The sequence below is a fragment of the Lichenostomus cassidix genome, chromosome W (assembly GCF_008360975.1).
Source record: "Lichenostomus cassidix isolate B80296 chromosome W, HeHo_3.0, whole genome shotgun sequence".
Classification (NCBI taxonomy): domain Eukaryota; kingdom Metazoa; phylum Chordata; class Aves; order Passeriformes; family Meliphagidae; genus Lichenostomus; species Lichenostomus cassidix.
This window is the reverse complement of record NC_139510.1, coordinates 10,744,946-10,770,373: the sequence shown is the minus strand read 5'-3', so window position 1 is coordinate 10,770,373 and position 25,428 is coordinate 10,744,946. Positions and strand designations below refer to the sequence as shown.

General features: G+C 44.9%; 1 pseudogene; it reads left to right on the top strand.

The window, feature by feature from the left end:
* The first annotated feature begins 347 nt into the window (after positions 1-347).
* Positions 348-5,248, top strand: LOC146425491 (syncytin-1-like; annotated as a pseudogene).
* The last annotated feature ends 20,180 nt before the right edge of the window (positions 5,249-25,428 follow it).

Genomic DNA, 25,428 nt, shown 5'->3' with positions numbered 1-25,428 from the left:
TCTTCTCAGGGGCTTGTGGAACAGATGAATCGCACACTCAAAAATTCTCCTTGTTAAACAGAAAAGGGGGAACACCGGAGTTGCACCGCAGGATGAACTGGATTTTGCTTATTTTACTTTAAATTTCTTAAATTGCTCTAATGACCCTTTCACTTTTACAGCTGCAGAACGTTATTTTTAAAGCCCCAAAGATAGGCTGCAACATCCTAAGGTATTGAATAGGCAGCTTCCTGATACAACCGCCTGGCATGGACCTGCTGATTTATTAACATGGGGTCGAGGATATGCTTGTGTTCTATCCCCTACAGGTCCATTGTGGGTGCCGGCTAAAGCTGTCAAATCATACCATGAACTGGAAGGACACCCAGCAGAATCCTGTGCTGGAGATGATCAAATTGAAGCTGACCAACCCCTCAAAAGGGAAGAAGAGGAAGAGAAGTGACAACATGGGGCGATCTCAAGGCTCTGAATGCTGAGGCATCTGAAATGATGCAGTGTGTGGGGGCAGAACCCAATGCCGCAAATACCTTCTTGGCCTACATGACCATTGTATTGTCTAATTGGAAAGTAAGACCTTTGCTTTACGTTTTGCTATTTAGTTCCTGTGTTACAGGTGTCAATGCACAAATCTACTGGGCTCATGTTTATGACCCTCCGGTGTTTCATCCAGTAACCTGGTAGGACCCGAAAATTCCTATTTCTAATAAAAACTCTAAAATACTAGGAGAAGCATGGATCCCTCTGTCTGGGTCATTAACTAATGGGACAGACTGGCTATCAGTTGAAGGAAATCAAACATTTGTAGCAGACTCCTATCCCCTATGCCTAACTGCTCACAGTGACAGCAATTGCACCCCTTTCACATTACACATGCATCTGATAAAAAATTTTACTGGCAAAAAGACTACCTTACGAGCAGTTGAAATTCCAGGGGTTAACACATCACATAACCCTATAAACACCACCACAGCTCCGGATAATATTCCCATATGTCAGCTTAAAGCTGTCTCACCCTTGGTGCATATTTCATGGTCTCTGTGCAGGATAGAAAACCCTGAGCAACATCAGATACACTCCCTTAATATATCAGTGTCAGAATGGGGCCCGCAAGGTCATTTTATCTGTAACAATGCCAGACTTGATGTAAATAGCTCCTGCTCAGGAATCATTAGCTGGAGGAATGGAGTACTCTCAGGGTATGTCACACATCCGTGACGCCAATGGTGAATCCCTCCCTCATACAGTTCATTGGTGATTAATGCTCCCCTTCCTGCCTCCATGAATACGGGCTTTGTGTTATTCTCAGGTGTCATCTACCTATTGGATGAATGCCACCTATGTCAAAACTCTTGATTCCATGATCTGCACAATACATGCCTATGCATTCTTATTAACAACAAATATGGCAGTTGAACCATGCAATCAATCTTATTGCATTACAGACATTAACCCTATGTACACTTCCTGCATCACCCCAGAAAATATAACTGAGAGGAATTTTACTTATCTCTTACCCCTACATCGGCGTGCGGAACTATGGATTCCTGTGAATCTTACACGGGAATGGGAAGGGGAATTAGGAGTCATGTATCCAAAACACTTGTTTTTAAAGGAGTCCAAACAAGCTAAGAGATTTATTTTCTGGTTTATTGCTTTTATTGTATTTGCTACTGTTCTTTTAGTATCATCTACTATTGCTATTACTGCCTTAACAGGATCAGTAAAAACAGCCCATGAAGTTAGTTCTGTAATGAATAATTTCACAGAGGGGCTGCAAATGCAAACAGTAATTGATCAACAAATACTGGCACACTTAGATGCCCTTGAGGCTGCTTTGCTATGGGTAGGATAAAAACAAGATGCCCTAAATACTCGCTTACGCCTTCACTGTGATTGGCAGCATACTGATGCTAACATGGGTGTAACCCCTGTAGAATGGAACAGATCTGAAACTTCCTGGGATAAGGTGAAGGCTCATTTAAAAGGGGAATTTTCTATAAATATGGATAAAAACATAAATGCATTAAGAGAGAGCATTAGAAAACAATCTCAAAAGTTTCAAACCATGTCTGCACAGAGCTTCTATGAAATACTCACTAACAGCTTTACCTAGCTCAACCTGAAAACATGGTTTGAGGGACTGAATTTACGCATATGGCTATTTGATGCTTTGGGGATGGGTCTCTTTCTTATTCTTGTTACAGGACTTCTTTGCCTCTGGAAACTGTTCTGAGTTGGCAAAAAGGCAGAAGCAAATGTAATGTCTGCCTTTGTAAAAGATTCCTCCTTAAACAAAGAAGGGGGAGATGTAGAAGCAGTAGCCTGCTCCAGCCACCCAGACCTTGATAGCAGTTCTGTTCCCATGGGAAAGCACATTCCAAAGGATCAACTCCAGTCATAAACACCTATGCAAGAATGCTTTCATGTGCAACCCAGAAGACTGGGTTGTGGATATGTGTGTGTGTGAATGACGACAGAGAGCAGAAACATCGCTCTACTCTTCTTGTTTTTGTGTGGTTGCTTTGTCTCTTCTGCTGCCTGGCTGTGTAATGATCCTAAAACTTGTATGCAGAAAAAACATATAAATACTTAAGTGTGTGCAATAAAGACGATCCTGCCAAATGAGAAGCGGAGGTCTGTGTTGTTATTGGTCAAACTGCTACAGTTGACACCTTCAGTGGATGGCCTGAAGCTTACCCCTGTCATAATAACACAGCAAAAGAAGTGGTGAAAGTTTTACTCAGTCATATAATTCCAAGATTTGGGGTTCCTTTGGGGTTGTCATCAGATAGAGGGCTGCACTGTGTTGCAACAGTAGTGAGGGAGGTTAATTGAATTTTGGTAATTGCTTGGGATCTACATACTCCCTACAGACCCCAGACGAGTGGCAAAGTTGAATGTATGAATGGAACCCTCAAAACATAGATTAGCAAAATTTGTCAAGAGACATCTATGACATGGGTTCAGGCCTTGCCTATAGCCTTACTGAGAATCCACATGTAACCAAGGCGGAGGGACAATATAAGTTCCTATGAAATATTGTATGGCAGGCCATATCAAATTCCACATATCCCAGGAGAAATCCATATGAGGGGGGAAATTGACTTACAAAAGTATTTAATGGTTTTAAGCTCCACTTTGCAGAAGCTCCAGAGGTTCATTGTGTTATCCAGACCCATAGGACTGGACACACCTGCTCATCTGTTCCAGCCTGGAGACTGGGTCTATGTCAAATGGTGGGATAGTGACACCCTTGTCATGCATGGGAGATGGGAGTTTTATCAGTTTCTGCGGTTTGCTCAGGCTTTTAGCAACAGGCAGTAACTTTTATTAGGGTGGCTAGCACCCTAAGACTCGGTCTTGTTCGCAAGGTTCTTTGATAATGGCCGATTAGTCTAATATAATATAAATTACCATTTATTAGACACAGAAAATAAACAGACATAGAAACATAGAACAGATTTACATATATACACAGTACTGGCATAATTGCAAAAAGAATAAAATAGCTAAAACTGCAATTATGGAATAAAATTATTTCAACTAAGAATAGCTATATTGCAATTATAGAAAAGTACCTATTTTTATTATTAATAGCTAGCAAGAATAATAATAAACTTAGGAACTCTATGTATCTTACCCGCCAATTGGTGGTGGAAAATACTTTGAAATTCCTTCACTCAATTCCCAGGAAAGTAACCACAGAGTCTGTGTCTAGACTCTGGGGAGAAGCTCTTCACACACCTTCAGAGTGTGTGTAATAAACCTCTACCTCTGGGATATTTTTGTGAGTTTTTATAGGATAAAAGTGTGCCTTGTGTGGTCAGCAAGTATTTGTTTTCCCACATTCTCTCTTCATTCCAAAATATGAGTTACGGTTAGAGGTTTTAGACTGTCAGGTGCCAAGAGAGAACCTCCGCCAGGCTGTTAACCCAACTAGAATCATCTATCTCTTCCGCAACTGAGCAGAAAGGGGGGGGAGGGGAACATCCTGCCACAGCCCTGCAAGCTAAGTGGAGAGGAGAGAGGACCATTCAAAGTCCTGCTGACTACTCAGTAGTCAGTCACTGACGAAGGGCCCTGGATTCACTACTTCAGATTTAAGAAGGCTTCTGCTTCTGAAATAACTGGAAAAACAGAGACTGATACAAATGAAGATGATAATAACATGGTTTAAACTGTTCTTTCTGTGTTTGTTATCTGCACAGTTGGTAACCATGATTCCGATTTGGACCCAAAATTTGCATGTGGCTCTAGTCCAAAATGTATCCAAAGCTCTTCATAAGAACTGTTGGATTTGTACTCAAATGCTAACAATTGACAGGAATAACAACTGGCGGTTGATTGATGTTTTAATGAATAAGACAAACCATTCTGAGAAATGGGAACAAGTCACTAAGGCCTACCTGCCTATAACCCTAAGCAGCCTACTACCTGATCAAGAAAATTATAAGGTTCCCTGTGTGATTTTTAATGTCACAGGAAAGGTCATTCTCCCTCCGTATTGTCATAAAACCAAATCTGAAGAAAAGGAAAGCCCAAAATCCGTAATAGCATGGGCACAGACACCATGGAGAATGGTTCCCCCACAGGGGTCAGGATGGTATTGGATATGTGAAAATGAGGCCTTGAAATTCTTGCCCTTTAAAGATCAGGCCTGTGCTCTCAGGGCTGTAATTTCAAACATAACAATATTTGATCACATTGAAGAACAAGTGGATGGATGAGAACTTATGTAAGGAGGATAAAAAGAACCAATAATTGCCTCGTTTAGCATCCCACGATTTTCCACAGTGCAATTAGGGCTCTTATTCCTTCTTTAGGAGTAATTGGTTTTGAAAATGCAATTGTTAACATTTTGGCTGTTATCAAATATATTGAGAATCAAACTTCAGATGCAATCATGGTCTTACAAGAAGAAGTTAAGGGTTTATATCATGGGGTTCTGCAAAACAGAAGGGCTCTCAATTTTCTACTAGCCTCACAAGGGGGCACGTGTACCATCATTAACACTAATTGTTGTTCTTATGTAGATCGGAGTGGAAGGATTAATAAAGATTTGGTTGAAATTTGGAAACAAACTCAAATTTTACATCAGGTAACCCTTGAAGATGACTCATTGGACTTTGAAAATATCTTCCATACACTTACTTCATGGTTACCAAACTGGGCTTGGATAAAACAAATATTCATACTGGCTATATTGGTAGTTGGTGTCTGCATAATATCTGGCTGTATGATTCAATGATGTAATTTCTGGTTATCTTTATGTTCTAATGTTAAATGTAAGTGGTAGAGACTAGACAATATAGAATTTTGTCAAGTCTCTAAAGGGAAGGGGGGGAATAACGCCTAAAGATCTTTAATTAAAAGGGTTTTAACTAAGGGGTACACTTCTTTTTGAGGATTGGGCAGATGGGTCTTTCCGAAACCCTTTCCGGCTCTATCCTCAAAATGCCACACTTGCTTAGCTGTAAAAGGCTAAACTTAGAAAAAAATGGGCTGGGGTACCAAACAGAGCCCTACATACTGCCACACTCTATAACTCACACACACCTGCACCCCCTTACTGCAGGGTGCACTCAAAACACATACATACTAACATTCACACCCCCTCCGCTGCAAACTACACTCACTCTCGCCGCAGCGGAGTTCCAGGGTCGGAAAAACCCCTGCTTAGCAGTGTAGGCACTGCCAGCTCACTACCAGGGTCTTGCATCTCCCACGCTTACCTCTGGCAGGCTTTTGCTGACTGACAAGCTGGTCTCCGCTTTCCGGTCCCTACAGCTTTTTTCGTCACTGTTTCTTCCCCAGCAAAAGAACACAGATTCAGCAAGTTCCCCACGCTTCTCTCAGAGTCCTCTTCCAAGGACTCACCTGTGTCCCCAAGGAGTTCCATGCCCGCAGGCAGGACATGCGCTTCACAGCAGAGATGGAATTTTTTCGGCGCTGTGGTTGGAGCGGAGCGGGGGCACGGTGGAGCTGCAGCGCAAAATGGTGGCGCCATGTAGTATGGCGGCGGCGGGCGAATGCGACTCTTCGCCGGGCGGCGGCAGGTCTCCTTGGTGTTGCGATGATCCGGCTGCGTGGCACTCTTCGCCGAAATGGCGGCGGCGCGGGTAGGCGGGCGGCGGCAGGAGCGCGAGCAACAGACTACCCTCAAAACTGTGAAATCTACGGCCAAAGACTCCTCTCTAATGTGAAACTCCAGACAAAGAGGACACAAAAGAACCATATTGGACAATATAATATACAGTAAATTGGTTAAAAGTGGCAATGCCAAAATGAAACTCATTAAATGGCTTTGCCTTTTGTATTTCCAGAACAGTGTTACCCACAGTCAGCTATCCTAGCAGAACCTTGTAAATAATTGTGATAGCAAGTATGGCTTCAGATGCAAAGGGGTAAGTAAGTCAGAAAGAAAAGAAAGAAAGCTATATCCTTTTTAATGCATGCACATGAAACAACGGTCACATTAGCTTATGGACTTAAATCTAAATTTGGAAAATTGAGGTATAAAAATAACAAAATAATTTTATTTTAAAATGAAAAGGTTTTAAGAAGATGGCTGTCTATTCTACTAAGTATTAGTAATTGTCATATTTCTAACTGTTGCTGTTACATGCATATTTGTTTGTCCAGCATTTGAGAATGCTAAGCCCCACAAAAGGAAGATACTGTGAAGTTGTAAGGGTCCGGCGGGGTCCGGCCGCCTGGCCCCAACGAGCTCCGGGGCTTCGGGAGACCTCGGGGGCCTCACCTGGCCCAAGCTCTCAGCCCTCCCGGCTGTTCAGCTCTGTTCCAGAGGCGGCTGCGGTCAGCCTCGGTGTTCCCAGGCTCGCTCCTTGGAGCGGCAGGGACCACGCGGCGGAGGCGGGTGCCTGCCGGGCAGGAACGCCGTGGAGTCACTGGTCGCTTCCCGTGATAAAGAAAGGGCGACGAGTTGAGAGTCCGCAGTGTGCAGTTTATTAAGGAGAAGCGGCACGGGGGAGGCACACTGGGGGCTCTCGGGTGGGGCGGTCCACGCAGCTGCCAGGCGCAGAACCCGGCGGTGCTGGGGTCCCGGCCACACCACACCGAGAGAACAAAGGGAAGGGGTTTTTAGGGGGAAATACGGGGTTTCCCGGGGAGGAACAGCAGGGGCGGAGCCAACGGGGCTCCGGGACAACATGAGGGACAAGCGGGGGAGCAAATGAAATATAAGTAGGGAGGGGATTACAAGCAACTCATGGGGGAAGCCCGGCAACAGAACATTCTAGTGAGGGCAAGCAGTGGGGGCGGTGCTAGGGGCGGGGAAGCGAACTTTAAACCAATAAGCTTAGGAAAAACTTTCCAGGGGAGGGAGAGAGCGGTTTACGGCCCGGCCTCCTCCGAGTCCCAGGCGATGGCATCCTCGGCAGCGTCCCCGTGGATTACGCCGACCGCCGGCCTCGGGGACTCGGGATCCGCAGCATCGGGCCGCCGCACCCCCACACCACTGCCTTTGAGAAATTGCTAGAGATCATGGACCATTCTGCCAGGCTTTGGGCTCTGCAATTTAAAACATACTTTTAAATTTAAAATAGCAGTTATCATTCATATGAATTCCAGTATGCTTTCCTCTTTCCTTTCTCCTCTGCTAGAATTCCCACCAAAAAGGGAAGGGGGGAAAGATAGCCTAATTAGATCACAAGCAGAGAAAACTAACAGTACGAGAGTCCTAGTCAGTTACCATTTACGCTTTCCTCTTTCCTTTCTGCTCTGTTTGCTAGAAATTCCACCAAGGTGGGGAGGAAAAGTACCCCATTTTACAAGTGAGAAAAGCTATCAGTGGTCCTGATCACTGTCTTGAGCCATGAAGTGGGCTGCCCAAAACTGAAAAATTAATGTCTCTGAGACACTTCAGGATGCCTGTGTGTAGTGTGTGTGTGGGGAGGGGACAGGTCAGGCCTTGCCCTGGTGAGACAGTGAACTGCTCCTCACCCCACCCCCAGAGCATCCCAGCCCTGCAGTGGTGCTCTCAGTCATGGACACAGCAGAGGCAGTGCTCCATTCTCCCCATCACCGACTCCAGAGAAACCCAGAATGCAAATCCCGCTGAGGGATGGAAGGCCCAAGAAAGCCAAAGGAATTAACATTCCTCTTAGAATTTATATATATTCTGTCTTTCTTCTTTTTCTTCAAAATATTAAGTAAAAAACTAACTCCCTTTGAAATTAACTGCTCAAAATTCTGGACTTATGAGGGGGCTAATATGTAAAATAAGAATCAAACTAGGCGAAGACCAAAGCCCGGGAGTTAGCCAGTGCCCCCAGGGCAGGGTTGGTATTGGATATGTAAACACAGTGCCTATAAAGTTTTACCCTTGGGATGGTAAGGTCGCTGCGCGATAAGACCAATATTTCCCCACATTAGTGTTGTTCCTCAACTACAAGGCTCACTCCAAAGTTTTACACGAATAGATAGGCCCACTGGATTTCACAGCTTTGCCAGGTAATTTATACCCTGGCTCGGAGTAAGTGAACTAGAAAAATCAATTGTGAATCTTTCTGCCACTATAGGGACCATAATGAATGCCAACGCAGATGCCACAAGAGCACAGCAAATTGAGATTAAGAGCATCTCACAATTAGCTATACAAAATAGACTTGCATTAGATTTGCTGTACGCCAAAGGAGAAAGAGTATGTACAGTTGTAAATACAAGCTGTTGCAATTATGTTGATCCTAGCTTAAAAAAAAGTTTGTAATAGTTATTTGTATTATTACATTTTTATTTACTGTCTGTATTAGTAGTTATTGTTCTATGATATTATATACTTGAAATCGCAATGCTTATGCTCAATGGTAAAAGTACAAACTTAGAAATAAGATAGAGAAAGGTACTTACTTTCATGACATACAAGATTTGTAAAGAATTACAAATTACAAAAAAAAGAAAAGGGGGGGATTGAGAAAGGAGTGGTCAAATAGGTAACTCAAGTTATTAGATAAGGCAGAATATGTAAATTCTAAAACCTAGAAAAACAGGATTCCCTTAATCTTATCATGATAGGAGGGGCAAAAGAATCTGTTTGAAGCTGGCACAAGAAACCACTGAATCATCTCATTAAAGACTACGCATGCTCCAGAGAGAAAGGTGAAAAGTGCATTGTGATGAAGACTACAGGGACCTTCCTCCTGGGGGGGTTTTTGGGGTTCTCCAAAGACCACTGGGACATACGGAGCATGCGTGATGCACATGCTAATAATATTAATGACTTCCAAGGAATGATTTGTATAACCACTCCTATCCCAGAGAATGTGATGAATATTCATGAATTTTACCTATAACACCGTGTCTTTGGAGGTACCGAGGTGTGTGTGTTTGGAGGAGTGAATCCCCCACACCTGGTGCACCGAATAAAAGCAAATACCCACTTCTCTGAATTTGTCTCTGAAGTGTCTCTGGGCCCGTTTCGGGCAAATAACATGGGGGCGTTTCCCTCCAAAGGCATGCGGGCTGCCAGCAGCACTTCTCTTGGTTTATATCAAGTTACAGGTTACATATGTATGAAGTTCTACAATGCCCTTATACATATCCATTATCTATCCCCGCTTTGTATTAAAATGAGTCCAAAGTTCATTTAAATATGCTTGTGCCTGCGCAGTGCCACCTCGTTTTCATGGGCAGGGGTCTCAGGGATCTCTAAGATGAAGTAAAAGGAGTATTCCTCAGGTCGAACTCTTCACCCTGCCTCCTTGCTCATGCTCCCTGAGTTCCTGGTCCAAGTCCAAACCTTAAAGCCGACTCGGGCTGGTTTCAGGGTCTGAAAACAGGGTATCTGGTCAGGGTTGCTTCACCCTTATCAATTGATCTTGCATTTCTTTTGCATCCTCCCTTTCTGCTTGGCATGCGCCAAAAATGTTAAGCAAGCGGTATACATTTTTTTAGCAAGCAGACCCTAGTAAATTATTATCTAACTCCTAGTCCCCTAAATCACCACAGCCACTGAACTTTCTGCAAAATCACTCACCCCCCTGGTGACCCAAAAAAAATCCCTTCTTACATCAGGCCACACTTTGGTGACAGACTGTATCTTACACCATATACCAAAGCCAGTCCCTGTATCTTACACCATACACAAAAGCCAGTCCCCACCCTGCCGCAGTGTCCAGACGTATCCCCCCCAGCACACCTGTCCAGGCCCCCGGGCTGCTGTCCCAGCACCAGAAGCTCTGTAAAGCACCAGGTCCCAGCACAGCTCAGTGGGCAGGCACAGCCAACTGTGCCACAGGGACGGGCAGGCAGGTAGGGTGTCCCGCAGCTTTATGGGGGCCGGGGGGCCACTGCCACACCTGCCCATGGGGGTGGCGGGGTCAGGCACCACCCGACGCTGAGCCCACAGCTGTCCCACAGCCAAGGCTTGGTCCCTTACCTCCCCCACAGGTCCCCAGCCCATGCCTCCAGTCCTTCACTTTTGCACCTGGCCTTGGCACTCCTCACCATAGAGAAACCCCCTTAAGTCCTGAGTAGCAAGCGGAAAAACCCAAATCCTCTACCCTGGCTCTATAATGACCTGGGGAGGGGTGGGGGGTATAGGAACAATACCTCCCTGTTTTCCCTATCCTGGAAGCCGGTAATACAAACGACCTGTAGCTGGCTCTGTATTAGGCTGCAGATTTTGAAGATAAGGTGGAGAACATCCAAATCCTCGGTGTTTCCCTTTTCTTTCCTTATCACAGTCTCCTGCTGCTATTTGCCTTAACCATATTCCTCCACACTCCCCTTCAACCAATCCTTTCCTGAACCAACACCATCTGTCCCCTGTTGCTGAGACCCCTTCTCGACTCTTATTGCCCCCTCTGGGCATCCATGTCCTTAACTACCTCTAGGAGAATGTGCAAACCATCTCAATATTATCCCAAAGGACCCCTTGGAGGTATTTCAGGATCATCATCCCTATAGTCGAGACCCTTTCTCGACTTTCCTTTACTGCCCCCTCTGGGTATCCTGCCATGTTTTAATCCCTCAAATTCCCATGGTACTCACCAGCTACACTTCCAGTGGTCCTTTCCTGTGGACTCTTCACAGACCCTCCTGGTCTGCCTCTCGAGTGTCTCCTGGACAGTCTCGGGAACCCAATCAATCACCTGGTTCTGGCCAGCCCTGAAGGGAGCTGGTCACCTAAAAACTGGGTGAGGCATGCCTCCAGTTCCTCTTGCTGCGTGCCAGCCCCAGACAGTGGAAGGATATCAGACAAGTCCCCATCTTCTGTGGAAAATCACGCTATGAAAAGCCAGTGTCCATAAAGGAGACAGAGGAGTCCTGCAACTTTATTTGAATAAAGGGAGAGAGTTCACTGGGGCATATGACTGTGGGGTTTTCTCTCTTGAGGGTTTGGAGGACCTTTTATCCTAAACTCCCAACCACATGTTGCCCTCTTCTTTTCCCCATTGGCTGAGGTACTAGGAAGGTACAGCCTTCTCAAACCGCCTACCACATTAGCCCCTTAAACATGTCATTTTCCCCCAAAGTTCAGAAACTCAGGCTTATGAGGACCCATTTGTCTATTTCAGGAGTCAAACTGTCTGGGTTCTGTAACAAACCTGCAGTTTGAAGTTGCTAGAGACATTAGGACCTATTTCAAAGATGTAAACACCCATACCCTCACCCATGGAATTGTTAGTAAATATATTAGCACACATCTTTCCTATCAAATTTATGACATGGTAACATCAAGGATGAGGGTCATTTGGGATGTGTATTCAGTTCTACTCTCCTACCCTTACCTTGGGTGCTACCTTGTTGGGGACAGAATGGAGGACTGATGTTACTTCCAGTCCTCTTGAAGGGACCTCCAGGTATTATTTACAAAAAACGAGCGACAAGTACTATGAACGGAAATAGAGGACCCCTGCCTCCAGCCAGGTGGAGGAAAGGGGCAATCGGATCTACTGGACTGTGTGGATCCGATGGCCTGGCACATCAGATCCACAGGAGTACAAGGCTTCAGTTGACAGTAGTGCAAAATGTACCTTGATGACATTGAGATATGTAGGGGCAGAACCCATCTCTATTTGTGGGGTGACAGGGGATTCCAACAGCTGACTGTACTGGAAGCCTGTCATGGTTTGACCCTGGCCAAACGCCAGGCACCCACAACAGCTGCTCACTCGGTCTCCCCTGACACAGCTGGGCAGAGGAGAGAAAAAAAAATTCAACTAAGGGGTCATGAGTCGAGATAAGGACTGGGAGAAAAAACTCCAACAGCAAAACAGGCTCAACTTAGAGTTACCGAAGCAAATTTACTACTGAGCCAGAGGGGGATAATGAGAAGTAAAATAAGCCCTTAAAAACACTGTTCCTCCCCCCTACCCCTCCCTCCTTCCCTCCAACAGTGTAGGGAATAGGGCATGGGGAGTTTGGTCAGTTCATCACCAAGATCTTCTTCTGCTGCTCAGGGAGAAGAGTCTTCCCCTGCTACGTAATTGCCGGGGTTTGACCCTGACTAAACGCTGACACTCCGGCTCTCTCCTGCTGCAGGTGTGCAGGAGAGGGGAAAGGAAAAAAAACTGTAAAAAACACACACCAATCTCATGAGTTAAATGAGATAGGACACTGGTAGAAGGACGCACAGAGGAAAGGGCAGACAGGCTCCAAACTTAAAGTTCCAAAGTGATTTAATTACCTAACAGAGTTGGAGGATAAATGCAAGGCAAAAATAAACTTTTCATACACTATTTTGTTCACTCACCCCCTCCCTCTTATGAACCCATTTTTATTCACCCCCTTTCCTCTTTTTAACCAACAAGCTCGGGTAGGGGGGCAGGGTGTGGGGTATTTTCTCAGTCCACAGAGCAGGTCCATAAATCTATTCATCACCACAATTCTTCTACTACAAATACTCTTTATCTCTACTTATCTCTCTCTCTCCAGACAGTTCCTCTGCTCTCACCCCCACCCTCTTAAGAAACAGTCTCTCCGCTCACCCCCCCTTCCCTCTTTCCAAACCAACAACATGGGCAGGGGGCAGGGTGAGGGGTTTGGTTTTTTTTGGTCAGTCCATCAGGGAGAGGGGTTCTCTACTTAGCCATGGGGGCCCTCCCATGAGAGACAGTCCTCTGGGAACTTCTTTGGCATGGGTCCAATCTCACAAGCAACATCCCACCCAAATTCTGCTGCAACATGAGTCCTTTTGTCCATAAGGTGCTGTGCAGACTCTCCCGAGCTGAGGCCAGGCTGCTTCCATCCCAGGAGCAAGGCCTTTATCTCCCTTGCAAGGCCTTTTCAGTTTTAACTCATTCGATGAGACTTCAACTGGATCACAACTTTCTCCAGGCATCCACCTGCTCCTCTGGCGTGGGCTGTGGGCGAATTTCTGCACTCCTGTGGACTCCGTGGGCTGCAGGGGGACCTCCTGCTCCCCCCATGGCCTTCACCATGGCTAGCAGAGGGTTTTCAGCTCTGGTGCCTGGAGCACCTCCTCCCCCACCTTCTCTACTGACTTTGGCGTCTCCATGCTGTTCTCCCTTCACATATTTTTACGTCCACCTCCACCTCCTCCTCCTCCAACTACAAAGAAGTGCGTGCCTACCTTGTTTTGAATTTTTCTTAAATATGTTTTCACAGAGGAGTAACTAGCACCTCTAATTGGCCCACATTTGGCCGGCAGCATGTCCATCACCTTCAGAGCCATCAGAGATTGGCTCTGCTGGACTTGATGTAAAAACTTCCAGAACTTTCACTCAGGACACACAGGAGTCATCTTTGTGCCACTCCCCACCCCTCAGACACTTCCCCAGGCCTACTACAACAGCTTCTGAGGGGTCCAAATTTCTCCTAGGTGTTAAAAAATACCTTACTGATGTTTTGGGCCGATCAAAACCACCACAGCAATAGGGTCCCTCCCACAGGAGACAGTTCTCCGTGAACTTCTCCAGTGTGGGTTCACTGTCGTGAGCAGCAGTTCACCCAAAACTGCTGTGGCATAGGTCACTCATCCACGGGGTGCAGTCCTCCAAGGACAGGCTGCTCCAGCCTAGAAGCAAGGGCCCCCTCTCTCCACCGGGTGTCCCACTGTATCACAGCCTCCTCCAGGCATCCCCCCACTCTGGTGTGAGCACCTCCCCCACAGGCTGCAAGTGAATCTCTGCATCCCCAGTGGATCCCCATGGGCTGCAGGGGGACAGCCTGCTTCACCATGGTCTTCATCATGGCCTGCAGGGGAATCTCATCTCCAGCGCCTGGAGCACCTCCTCCCCCTCCTTCTTCACTGACTTTGGTGTCTCCATGTTGTTTCCCTCACATGTTCTCACCTCCTTCTTTGGCTAGAAAAAAACACTGCCTGTACTTTGTTTTGAATTTCTTCTTAAATATGTTATCATAGAGGTGTAACCAACCTCTCTAATTGGCCCAGGCTTGGCCAGTGGCATGTCCATCTTCAGAGCCATCAGGGATTGACTCTGCTGGACATGGTGGAAGCTTCTAGCAGCTTCTCACAGAAGCCACCTCTGTGGGCCCCCTGCCACCAAAAACCAAGCCAAGCAAAACCAACACAAAGCTGAACTGAGCCTGACTGGGAACAAATGGCAAAAATACCTCATTGTGACTGGCCCAGAGGCTCCAGGCATCCTTGGCATAGTTTACCTCAGGAGAAGGTATTTCAAGGGCCCAAAAGGGAATTGTTGGGCTTTTGGAATAGCTTCTGTGGAAACAGAGGAAATTAAAGAGCTGAATAACTTGCCTGAATTCTCACAGAGGACCCTTCTGCTGTGGGACTGCAGAGGATCAAAGAACAAGTACTGATTAGCTAAAACAACAGTGCACCGTTGGCAATGTTGCACCAACCAGGACTTCGATACTCCCATCCATGAGATGATTCCTGAACTGGAGAGCCAGGGACTGGTCAGCAAGACTCCCTCTCCCTTTAGTAGACATAGATGGTGTCATGAATGAGTGTTTTAAGTCACTTAAAGAATCATTGCAAAGGTATCAGCAAAAACAGATTTAATATAAAAGCGACAGCATGACAAAGTTCATTGGCAAGGTTCACTCTACTATTTCCTAGATAGTTAAAGCACACTGAGAAAAAAAACCCCAAGAATCCAGAGTCAATCAATATGAACTGAAATAAACTGAAAGCCATTTATGTGGAGGCTGGGAGGGGCGGGGGAGAGACAAAAGGATAGGAAAGGGTGTCGCTGTTGAGCAGCTAGCAGAGTAATGAATGCATCAGTTCTCAGTGGCAAGAAGGAATGACCTTTATTGTTTTGATTTCATCACATATATAGAGTTCTCAAAAGTCACCCAGATTGGTCAGTCAGAAGCCTTCCCCCAGGCCTGATTGGCCAGGCCTGCACTGCCCAAGTTCTGGGACACTGTTCCAACAACATCCAAACTTTATCTTTATTTATAAAACACAAGAAAATTTCTCATGGGAAAAACCTGTGCTAGCCACAAAAGGGTAAGGATAAAAAGGAATATGGCCTAAAGGCCCAACAGCATTTAACAGCATTTAAACTGATGCCTGATGATTTTTGCCATTTCTATATACCCTTTAATATTTTTATACCTTTTATATATCCTCTGTACCCTTAGCTTACATACTTGTAATTTGTGTAGTCTGATATTCAAGCTTAGTTCTAGGATTCTGCTAGGCAAGAAGACCAAACATTCTCAGTAGGCCAGAGAGTCCTATACTATCTTAAGAAGTTGAGGTTTCAACCTTGGTTGAAACCTTCTCTTTTGAACATATTTTGTAAACTGGGCTCAATCCTCATCTGGGGGGGAATTCTTTAGAGTAGGTAGGATCACGGCATTTTATTAAGCTTCTTATTGGTGGATCCTTGTCAAATATGCTAATTTGCAATGCCTATAAAAATTGTATATGTGTTATACGGTGTGTGCATCATGATGTGTTCCACCTTGAAAAGCTGTGCACCTAGGATCCTATTAAAATACCAAAGTATAAAACCCTTTTATCTCTTAACCGTGTCTGGTTCATAATTCTAAGACCAGCAAAAAGGCAACAAAACTTAACAGCACTTAAAGTTAACAGCATTTAACTTGACCAATAACTTAAGTCAAACAATTTAGTAAAGGATTGTGGCAGGATGCTCCCCCCTCCCCCTTCTCTCTCTGATCAGTCCCAAGAAATGGATGGCTCAACTTAGGTTGATAGCCTATTCAACAGCTATCTAGTGCTGGCGACTGAAAGTCTGAAAAGACACTCCCCTGTGGAATGTAGAGAGAATGCGAGAAAATGTTCAGTGACTACAAATACACACTTTTATCCTATAAAAAGCTCACAAAATCTCAGAAAGGTAGAAGCTTTCTACATAGACATTGGAGCGTGAAGTAAAGTTTTCTCCCCTGAGCTTGGACGCAAGCTCTGTGGTTACTTCCCGAGAGATTGGGTGAGGACACTGATGCATCCCCAGCTCCAAAAATTGGATTTGGTAAGATCATCGAGTTTCCTAAATTGTATTATTCCAGCTAACTTATAGGTACCTTTCTTAACTTGCATTTCAGCTAGCTCAAGCAAGCATTTCTTAACTTGCATTATAATTCAAGCAAGCATTTCTTGCATTTTTAACTATTTTTATAGTTCAAGCAAGGTTTTACCCCATAATTGCATTTTTAACTATTGTAGTGTTGCAATTATGTATTCATTGTGTGTTTATGTGTGTCAATCTGTTCTATGTTTGTATGTTTGTTATGTTCTGTGTCAAATAAATGGTATTTTTAGACAAATCGGCCAGATATCAAAGAATCTTGCGAACGGGACTAAGTCTTGGGGAACTAGCTATCTTAAAGTCTGTCAAACTGCAAAAACACATAAAACTCCTGTCTCCCATGCAAGACAAGGATTCATATAGGATAAGGTTTTACTATACCAAAACAGCAACTTACTTAAAGGCCTAACTTACAAATCTAACGTACTTAAAAATCTAGGAGAGCAGCATTCCTAGCACATGTGATAGAGCATATGCACACTGTCATGATCCAGTTATTAAAGGTAATTAGAAATGCCTCTGCCCAAATTAAGGTGCAAACAAGACCATATGCCAAAGTCAATAAATATGGGTTTTATTTGATAGTAAATAGGAGAGAGAGAGAGAGAGAGAGAGAGAGAAGAGAGAAAAAGCAAGAGAGAGAAATAAAAAAATGATGGGGGGACAGAAAGAGAGTGACAGAGACAGAATAAAGAAAATATCACCATCCATGGATCCCAATGACATTCTGTTGATCCTCTCCAGCTGGTCTTCTTGCTGGTGAAGATCCCCCCCCTCCGAAAAGCATAAAAATCCAATGGGTTAATATATGCTCAGGCTAGGTAGGAAAACCCAGGCACTTCCCGGGAAGGGAGGGGTTTGCCATTGTCTCTTACAATAGACTCTGGATTTGTTGCATCAAGTGCAGTCCCGTGGTGCAAGGTCTCAGGACCACTTCGGGGGATCTTTGATGGATTATGACACACCCTCTGCTGCCTCTCACATGAATGTCCCATGGATGTAGCCTTCCTGGGGTTGGGGGTTCCATAGCCAGTTTGCATAAGGGAGGATGGGTTCACTCCCCCTGAGCAACCTTGGTTGGGGGGGAAATCTGTGCAAACCTGCTCCCAGCAAATGGGTCTGTGGGCTACAGCCTCCCCCACCCCAAAGCAAGCCAGAGATTATTCTTAGTACGGCTGCTGGGTTTGGCTCTCATTCTTTTCCTCGTTTACTTGTTTACTTCTCCCCGGGCCTGGGATGATTGAAGAATGGATTTCCCTTTATCTAATCTCAGGAGTTTGACTTTCAGTTCAAAGTTCCAGTAAGGCATTCTTTAGGAAGGGGTGGGCTTCAATGGCTTATTTATACAGTTTTGCTATAATGAGCAAAACTTTATATCAGTGTCTTAGGCATGAACTATTTTAGTCTCTGACATCCATCCCATGACTCAAACATTGTAATAAATGTCTCTTTCCTAGCAATCTTCTTTAGTTTATGTGTTGTCCATGGAGGTGATGAAGAAAGATAATAGGAGAAAAGATAGAAACAGCAGAAGCAATAACATGAGTAATCATACAGCATCCAATAGTCCAAAATATAAATTCAACTGTAATCATCAACCCAATTCTCATTAGTCAGTGCCCCCACCCCGTGAATCCCAGGAATCAGTGCTTTTTTAATGGATAGTGGGTGTGAGGGATATCACAATACTGTATCTCTTGGATGTTGGTTCAATATGCTTTAAAATTAGTTATAGAATTATACACCAGGTCTTCATCTTTAAATTCCATAGAGGGGTATCCTCAACAGATACACGTATTAACGTGTATCAATCAGCCGAGTTTCAAGAGGATTCCAAGCTCTTGTAGTATAATTGATTAATTTTGCACCCTGGATGTGGATGGATTTGTCTAGGATGTGTGTTTTCTTCTTGACCATAGTCACATATAGTTGGAAGAATTTTATAGGTAATATTCCTATTCTGCTGGATAATTCTATACATCATGAAAGATTGGTTTTTATGACACAAAATTAACACAGAAAACATTTTCATACAAAAGGTTCTTATGCAAACATATCTTTACATCAGGGCTATGCTCTGTTTTTCAGGAGACAGGTTATAGCACACTTGCGTGCACACAGACATAGACTCTGTACAAAGTACCTGTAAAAAATTCCCCTGGAATTCAGTGAAATACTCACTTTGGATGCCTTTGCATCTTCTCAACAGGTGAACGGTTGTCCTGGGTAACCCAAACTGTTATTGTATTCCATATCCATCTGTGCCCAAAATTGTTACTGTCTCTTTAAGACCCGGCAATCAGAAACGGAACTGCAAGGTCAGAGAGTGCCACATCCTTTTAAGGAGCTCTTTTGCCTTTCCCTTGGGCAGGAGAGCTGAGGCAGCGCAAAGCAAAAGCCTTCTTTTCTTTCTCTTTGGGCTCTGGAGGGGTTTGCTTCAGGCAGTTTTTCTGAGTGACAACAGTAGCAATCTGAGAACCTGCATTTCTCAATCCAAAACTATTTCAGAGTGAATTTCGCAACACCTGTCAGCAGGGCAGAGCCAGAGCCTGTCGGGGCTGGGGGGGTGCTGTTTTCAGTGCTTGGGGAGACCATTTCTTCCTGCCCACAATACATCAATGGCTCAGAAACAGCACCACCGACACCAGCTGAGTCCAGCACATGGCAGAAGGAGGCAGTGAGCAGCAGCACTGACCTCATACACACGTGCACCACTGCGGTCACTGAAATGAAATGGGGAGGCTGACACTTGATATAAACAAATTCACAAGTTGACATTTTTAGAAATATAATATTGAACATTTATTAGGAGAACAAAGGCATACAATGCCGGGCGCACGTGGCAAGTTTGTCTTTGCCAGCAGTGTGCTCTATTCATCCTAATGTGTACTTAAGTACTTTCTTTAACTGTTACATATTCATTAAGTCCCAAAAAAGCTATTTACACTTCAACCACCCCTCTTTCTTTGATCTTTGCCCCCTTTTGCCAGCATGGCGCCATCTTGGGTCCTCTGGTTTGTCTCAGAGCTGAAGGCAGAAATCCCCTCTCAATGTTTCTTCAGCTCTAATTCAATTTGTGGCTGACAGCTTCTCAGGGAGGTGTTGAGGCAGGACGTCCCCGTCCCCGTCCCCCCCGCTTCTTTGCAGAACATGGATAACTCTAGCTGGGTTGACAGCCTAGCAGGGGTTATCTCTTGGCGCCTGAAAGTCTAAAACCATAAACTGTAAGTCATATGTTGGAATGAAGAGAGAATGTGGAAAATAAACACTTTCTGAACAACAAAGCACACTTTTACACTATAAAAACTCATGGAAATATCCCAGAGGTAGAAGTCTCTTACACACGCTCTGAAGATGCATGGAAGACTTCTCCCCAGAGTCTGGACGCAGCTCTGTGGTAACTTCTTTCAAGATTGAGAATGGATTCTGATGTATCCCAGCACCAAAATTGGATTTTGGTAAGATCATTGGTTTCCTAAATTGTATTATTCTGGCTAGCGAATAATAATAAGAATAGGTACCTTTCTTAACTTGCAATCTTAGCTATTTTTATAGTTTTTGCAAGCATTTACTCCATAATTGCATTTTAGCTATTATAGTTTTGCAATTATGCCTTTATTGTGTGTGTATGTATGTAAATCTGTTCTATGTTTGTATGTTTATTTTCTGTGTCTAATAAATGGTATTTTACATCATATTAGACAAATCAGCCAAATATCTAAGAACCTTGCAACGAGACCGAGTCTTGGGGTGCTAGCTACCCTTATAGAAATTACTGCCTGTTGCCAGAAGCCTGGCAAACTGCAGAAACTCATAAAGCTCCTGTCTCCCATGCAAGACAGGTGTGAATGGAGATAACAGACTTCCTGGGATGCATGAGGTTTATTTCTTTTTATTTCTTTAGGGTGTCTTGATCTCTGGCCTTGTGGCTTATCAGCTTAAAAGACATTTATTACCATGTATTTCTTACTACATTTTCTAACATATTACAACTATTTTTAAGTTATAATTCACTCTAACTTTGCTTCTACTTAACTATATTTTATCTTAGTACTACTTTATACAGTACATTATCACTTGCAAATGTTAAATTCATATATGCGAAAGCCAACATTTACTATTCACTCATTTATCACACACTGCAGGGCCCAAGCTCCCCAGGCAATGCCAGCACTTCCCATCTGCCGCCAGAACTGCTTCATAAGCTCCTACCTTCCTGGTTTTTTGTTCAGGGAGGGAGGTTGAGTCAAGTGGGGTTTGTCCGCCATTTTTCGCTTTGTCTCCCCACACAAGGTTGTCTGCAGAGGGTGCTATCTTGGGAAGAGGGTTTGTCCGAAATTTTCCCTTTGTCTTTTGAGCCATGTGGTTGTCTATAGAGGGCACCATCTTGGGGGAGGGGCTTCTCCACCATTTTTGTTACTCTTTGTTCACAGGGAGTCCGTGAGATTTCAGGAACTTTGTAACTAGTGATTATCATTGTTATTTTTTGCCTGTTGCTCTTTCGCTTTTTTTTTAAAGTAAACTGTTATTTTTTCACTTATATCTACTCACATTCATCTCTCCCTATTGGTGAAAAGGGAGTGGTAAAAGCTAAAATGAGAGGTAACTCATTTTGGAGTGTCTACCTCTTAAATTGTCTTAAACCAAGACAAGGGTTGAGCCTCAAGGAGTGGGGATATCAGCCCAGGATCTGTAGTCATCCATCAATTCTCCAAGAATAGCAAACTTGAGAGTTTGCTGGCTTTGAGAGGCCCCACTCAGAAGGAGTTTGGTGATCACAGCCAGCTGTGGTCCAGAAGAGCTCAAAGGTTTTAACTTTTGACTGCTGTTTATAGGGTTGCAAGAGAGTGGGCTTTAGTCACAATAATTTTCCATCCTGGCCACAATTCCGGTTGGTAACATTCTTTGAAAGTTTGATAACAAAAATATTATTCTACTTGGGTTGTTATTGAGGCAAAAAATAAGCTTGTGAGGCTGTTTGTTAAAAGAAATCAGGAGCTTGTTAGACAGCACTAGTTCCTGGGAGCAGACAGCATTTCTGATAAGCTCAAGAAGAGCTCAGCCCAGGTGATGCTCGTTATTGCCAAGGCAGAAGGCAGAACAAGCCTTTCTTATGTCATTGTGTGGCCTTGGGGGGGGGGAAGGATGAACCACCACATATGGCTAGTGTGTAAGTCCAATGGAGAGTAGACTATTGTGGCCTGAATGAAGTAGCACCACCACTGAGTGCTGCTGTGCCAGACATGCTGGAACTTCAATACAAACTGGAGTCCAAGGCAGCAAAGTAGTGCCACCATCAACATTGCCAACGTGTTTTTCTGCATTCCTTTAGCAGCAGAGGGCAGGCCATGGTTTGCCTTCACCTGAAGGGGCATCCAATACACCTGGAACCAACTGCCCCAGGGGTGGAAACAGAGCCCCGCTATTTGCCATGGACTGATCCACACTGCACAGGTGTCCTAGTTTAAAAGACAGATATATGCCAAGGAAGGCAGAAACCTCCCTGGAATGGAAAGATGACCCCCCTCCCTCCAAATTATTATAACTTTGAAATTACCAGGCTTCCAGGCAAAGATATGGGAAAAGGAAAAGCAGTTCTTTACTAGACTATATATATATATAACAAGACAAAACAAGCAACAACAACAACAGCAACAACAAGAAAAAAGAAAAACCAATAACAGCCTTTTCCCGTCCATTAAGTGATTTCCCCTTTGGTGTAGTTATGACCACAACCGGCGAGGGGAGGCTGTTGGCTCATGTCGAGGCAGAGGGGCTGCAGTGACTTCCCCGCGGCTTCAGGGGGCGGTGTTGGCTTGTGTAGAGGCAGAGAGGCTGCAGTACCTACCTCACAGATTCTGGGAGCGTTCTGATGCAACTTCGGGACCTCCCTGGTGGTGATGGCAGCTCAGATAGAAGAGGAGAAGGGTCGACTCCCCCAGGCACCCATGAGAGCAGTGATTGGTCTTCAGCACTGCTATTGGCAGCTGGTACACGCTGGGAAGGGAGGCAGGGCTTTATTGTGATGCCGCACTGCCATACAGAGAGGAGGTCTGGCAGGGGTGCTGCTCTGGCTTCAGGTGCCACTCCATGCAGCAGCTCCAGGGCAGGGGGGAAAGGGATGACTCCCCCAGGCACCCACATGGACTGTGCTGGCCTCTCTTGGCGCTGGTAACCGGCAAAGTCTTAGTCAATGTAGCGGCCAGGACTCTCTTTCTCTCTTGCAAGGAACGGGCTTACAAGCCAGTGGCAGGTAGAGCTCCATGGCAGTGTTGAAAACTGCTGTGCAGGAGAGGTCCAAGGCAAAGAAAAACCACACAAGCGTCTCTGCTTCCAACCAGGCCAAAAAATATTGCCCACCCCCAGCTAAGAAATTGCCAAAACCACCCTGCTTCCCCCCTCCCTCAGAACCATTCGTACGGTATGCCAAGGCACTCAGCCACGTCTTTTGTCTCTTGATCGCTGTCCATTCACCATCTCACCAGCAACAAATGGGAAGAAAATTCTCTAAGAAAAAAAACCAACTAAATATCAACAATGGGAAAAGGGTGAGTCTCCAGAACGCTTGCAATGCATTGATGACATCATTGTATAAGGCAATACAGCAGAGAAAGTTTTTGAGAAAAGGGAGAAGATAATCCAAATCCTCCTGAAGGCTGGAGATGTACCCTTCTTCTACTGTCTTTTCATCCCTGGGGCAGTTGGCACCAGATGTACTGGATGCCCCTCCAATTGAAAGCTGCTAAAGGAATGCCGAAAAATGCATTAGCAATATTGATGGTGGCACCACTTTGCTACCTTGGACTCCAGTTTGTATTGAAGTTCCAGCATATCCGACACAGCAGCACTTGGTGATGGTGTGACTTTGTTCAGACCATGATGATGCCTGATGGTTTTTGTCTTTTCTCTTTTTACCCTTTTTTATACCTCTTTTATACGTTTTATACCCTTTCCCATTCCCTGTACCTTTCACTCCCTGTACCTTAGCCCTACATGTCTATAACCCTTGTACTCTGATATTTAGCCTAGTTTGGGGTTCTCTGGGGAAGACAAAACATCCCTACTATCTCAGAACTAGAGGCTCCAACCTTGGATGAGGCCTCCTCTCTGGAACATGTTTCTGTAACCTAGACTGTAGCCTCATTTGGGAGTGGGTTAATTAGAATAGGGGGACAATTACTTCATTTGTTAAGTTTCTTATTGGGGGATTTTAGGTAGATATGCAAATTTGTAAGGTCCATAAATCTGTATATGCATTGTACATGGGGTGTGCTCCTCAGCGTGATTCCACCTTTGATGAGGGTGCACCTGGGATCCTATTAAAACCAAGGTAATACCCTTTTTTCCCTAAACTGCTGTGTCTGCCTCTTATTTTTACCAGCTTTTAAGGCATCAATGATAGTCTACTGTCAGTCTCCACTCTTCATTGGACTTAATGCACTGGCCATATAGGACTATTAAAGGGAGAGGGAGTCTTGCTGACCAGTCCCTGGCTCTCCAGTTCATGAATCATCTCATGGATGGGAGTATCGGAGTCCTGGTTGGTGCAGTATTGTTGACAGTGCACTGTTGTTTTAGCTAATCAATACTTGTTCTTCAACCCTTGGCAGTCCCACAGCAGAAGGGTCCTCTGACAGACCAAGCAAAGCATTCAGCTGCCTAATTTCCTCTGTTTCCACAGAAGCTATTCCAAAAGCCCAACAATGCCCTTTTGGGTCCTCGAAATACCCTCTCCTGAGGTAAACTATGCCAAGGATACATGGGGCCTCTGGGCCAGTCACAATGAGGTATTTTTGCCATTTGTTCCCAGTCAGGCTCAGTTCAGCTTCCAGTACAGTCAGCTGTTGTAATCCCCCTGTCACCCCAGAAATAGATAGAGATCAATTCTGCCCCACTATATCTCAATGGCATCAGGGTACAATGTGCACTGGTGTCAACTAAAGCATTATACTCTTATGGCTCTGATGTGCCAGGCCATTAGATCCACACAGTCCAATAGATCCAATTGTCCCTTTCCCCCATCTGGCTGGAGGCAGGGCTCCTCTAATTCTGGTCATGGTACTCGTTTCTCACTTCTTGTAAAAATGAACTGCAGGTCCCTTCAAGAGGAGAGGAAATAACATCAGCCCTCCATTCTGTCTGAGGACTTGCCCACTGGAAACTGGAGCGGCATTTATCCTTGAAGAATTTCCTGTGGTGGTTGTTCTTCCTCTCAACTCACATACCCATGCTCTGGGGGCAGAGGTGGGTTTTCCATCCCACTTCCTCATGTCCTCTCTGTGGTCATGCAGGTAAAATCACAGGTTACCTACCTCATGGTGTGTTCCCTCTCTCTCTTGAGCAGGGGGGTGCTTGCTCTTAATAGCAGAGACTTGGTTTCATAATGGCGGGGCATGGGACATTTCCTCTTTAAATTGTTGGAAGTTCTTGGACAGTCTTCCTGTGGCTGAGATGCAGGCCCACAGGGAGGAAGAGAGACTTTCCTCATATTGCCAGAGTTGAGCAACCAAATTATTCACTGTTTGTTCTCCTTCTTTCCATGACATTGCCACCAATGAATTGGCGTACAACAATGGCGTGCTCCATAGGAACTTCTGCTGCATGGTTGTGTGCCCTAGACTTCATCTGGCTCTATAGGGGATTGCTCGTTAATTGAATCCTTACAGAGTATCTCCAGCACAGCTAATTCTCTTGAGTACTGGATACCTTGCTCCATGGTGTTCCATTTGTCTCAGTGCACTGATAGATCATCCTTGAAAACACACCTTCCCCTCATGCTTGACAGGAGTTGTCTCCAGAGGCTGAGAGTTTCTGTCCTTTTCCCAATCCCCTTGTCAATGTCCACATCCATGGACAGGGATCCCAGCTGCTTGGCTTCACTACCATCTAGTTCCATATCTTGGGCCATGATATCCCAGCATCGGAGCAGCCAGGTCACCATGGGCTCACCCTA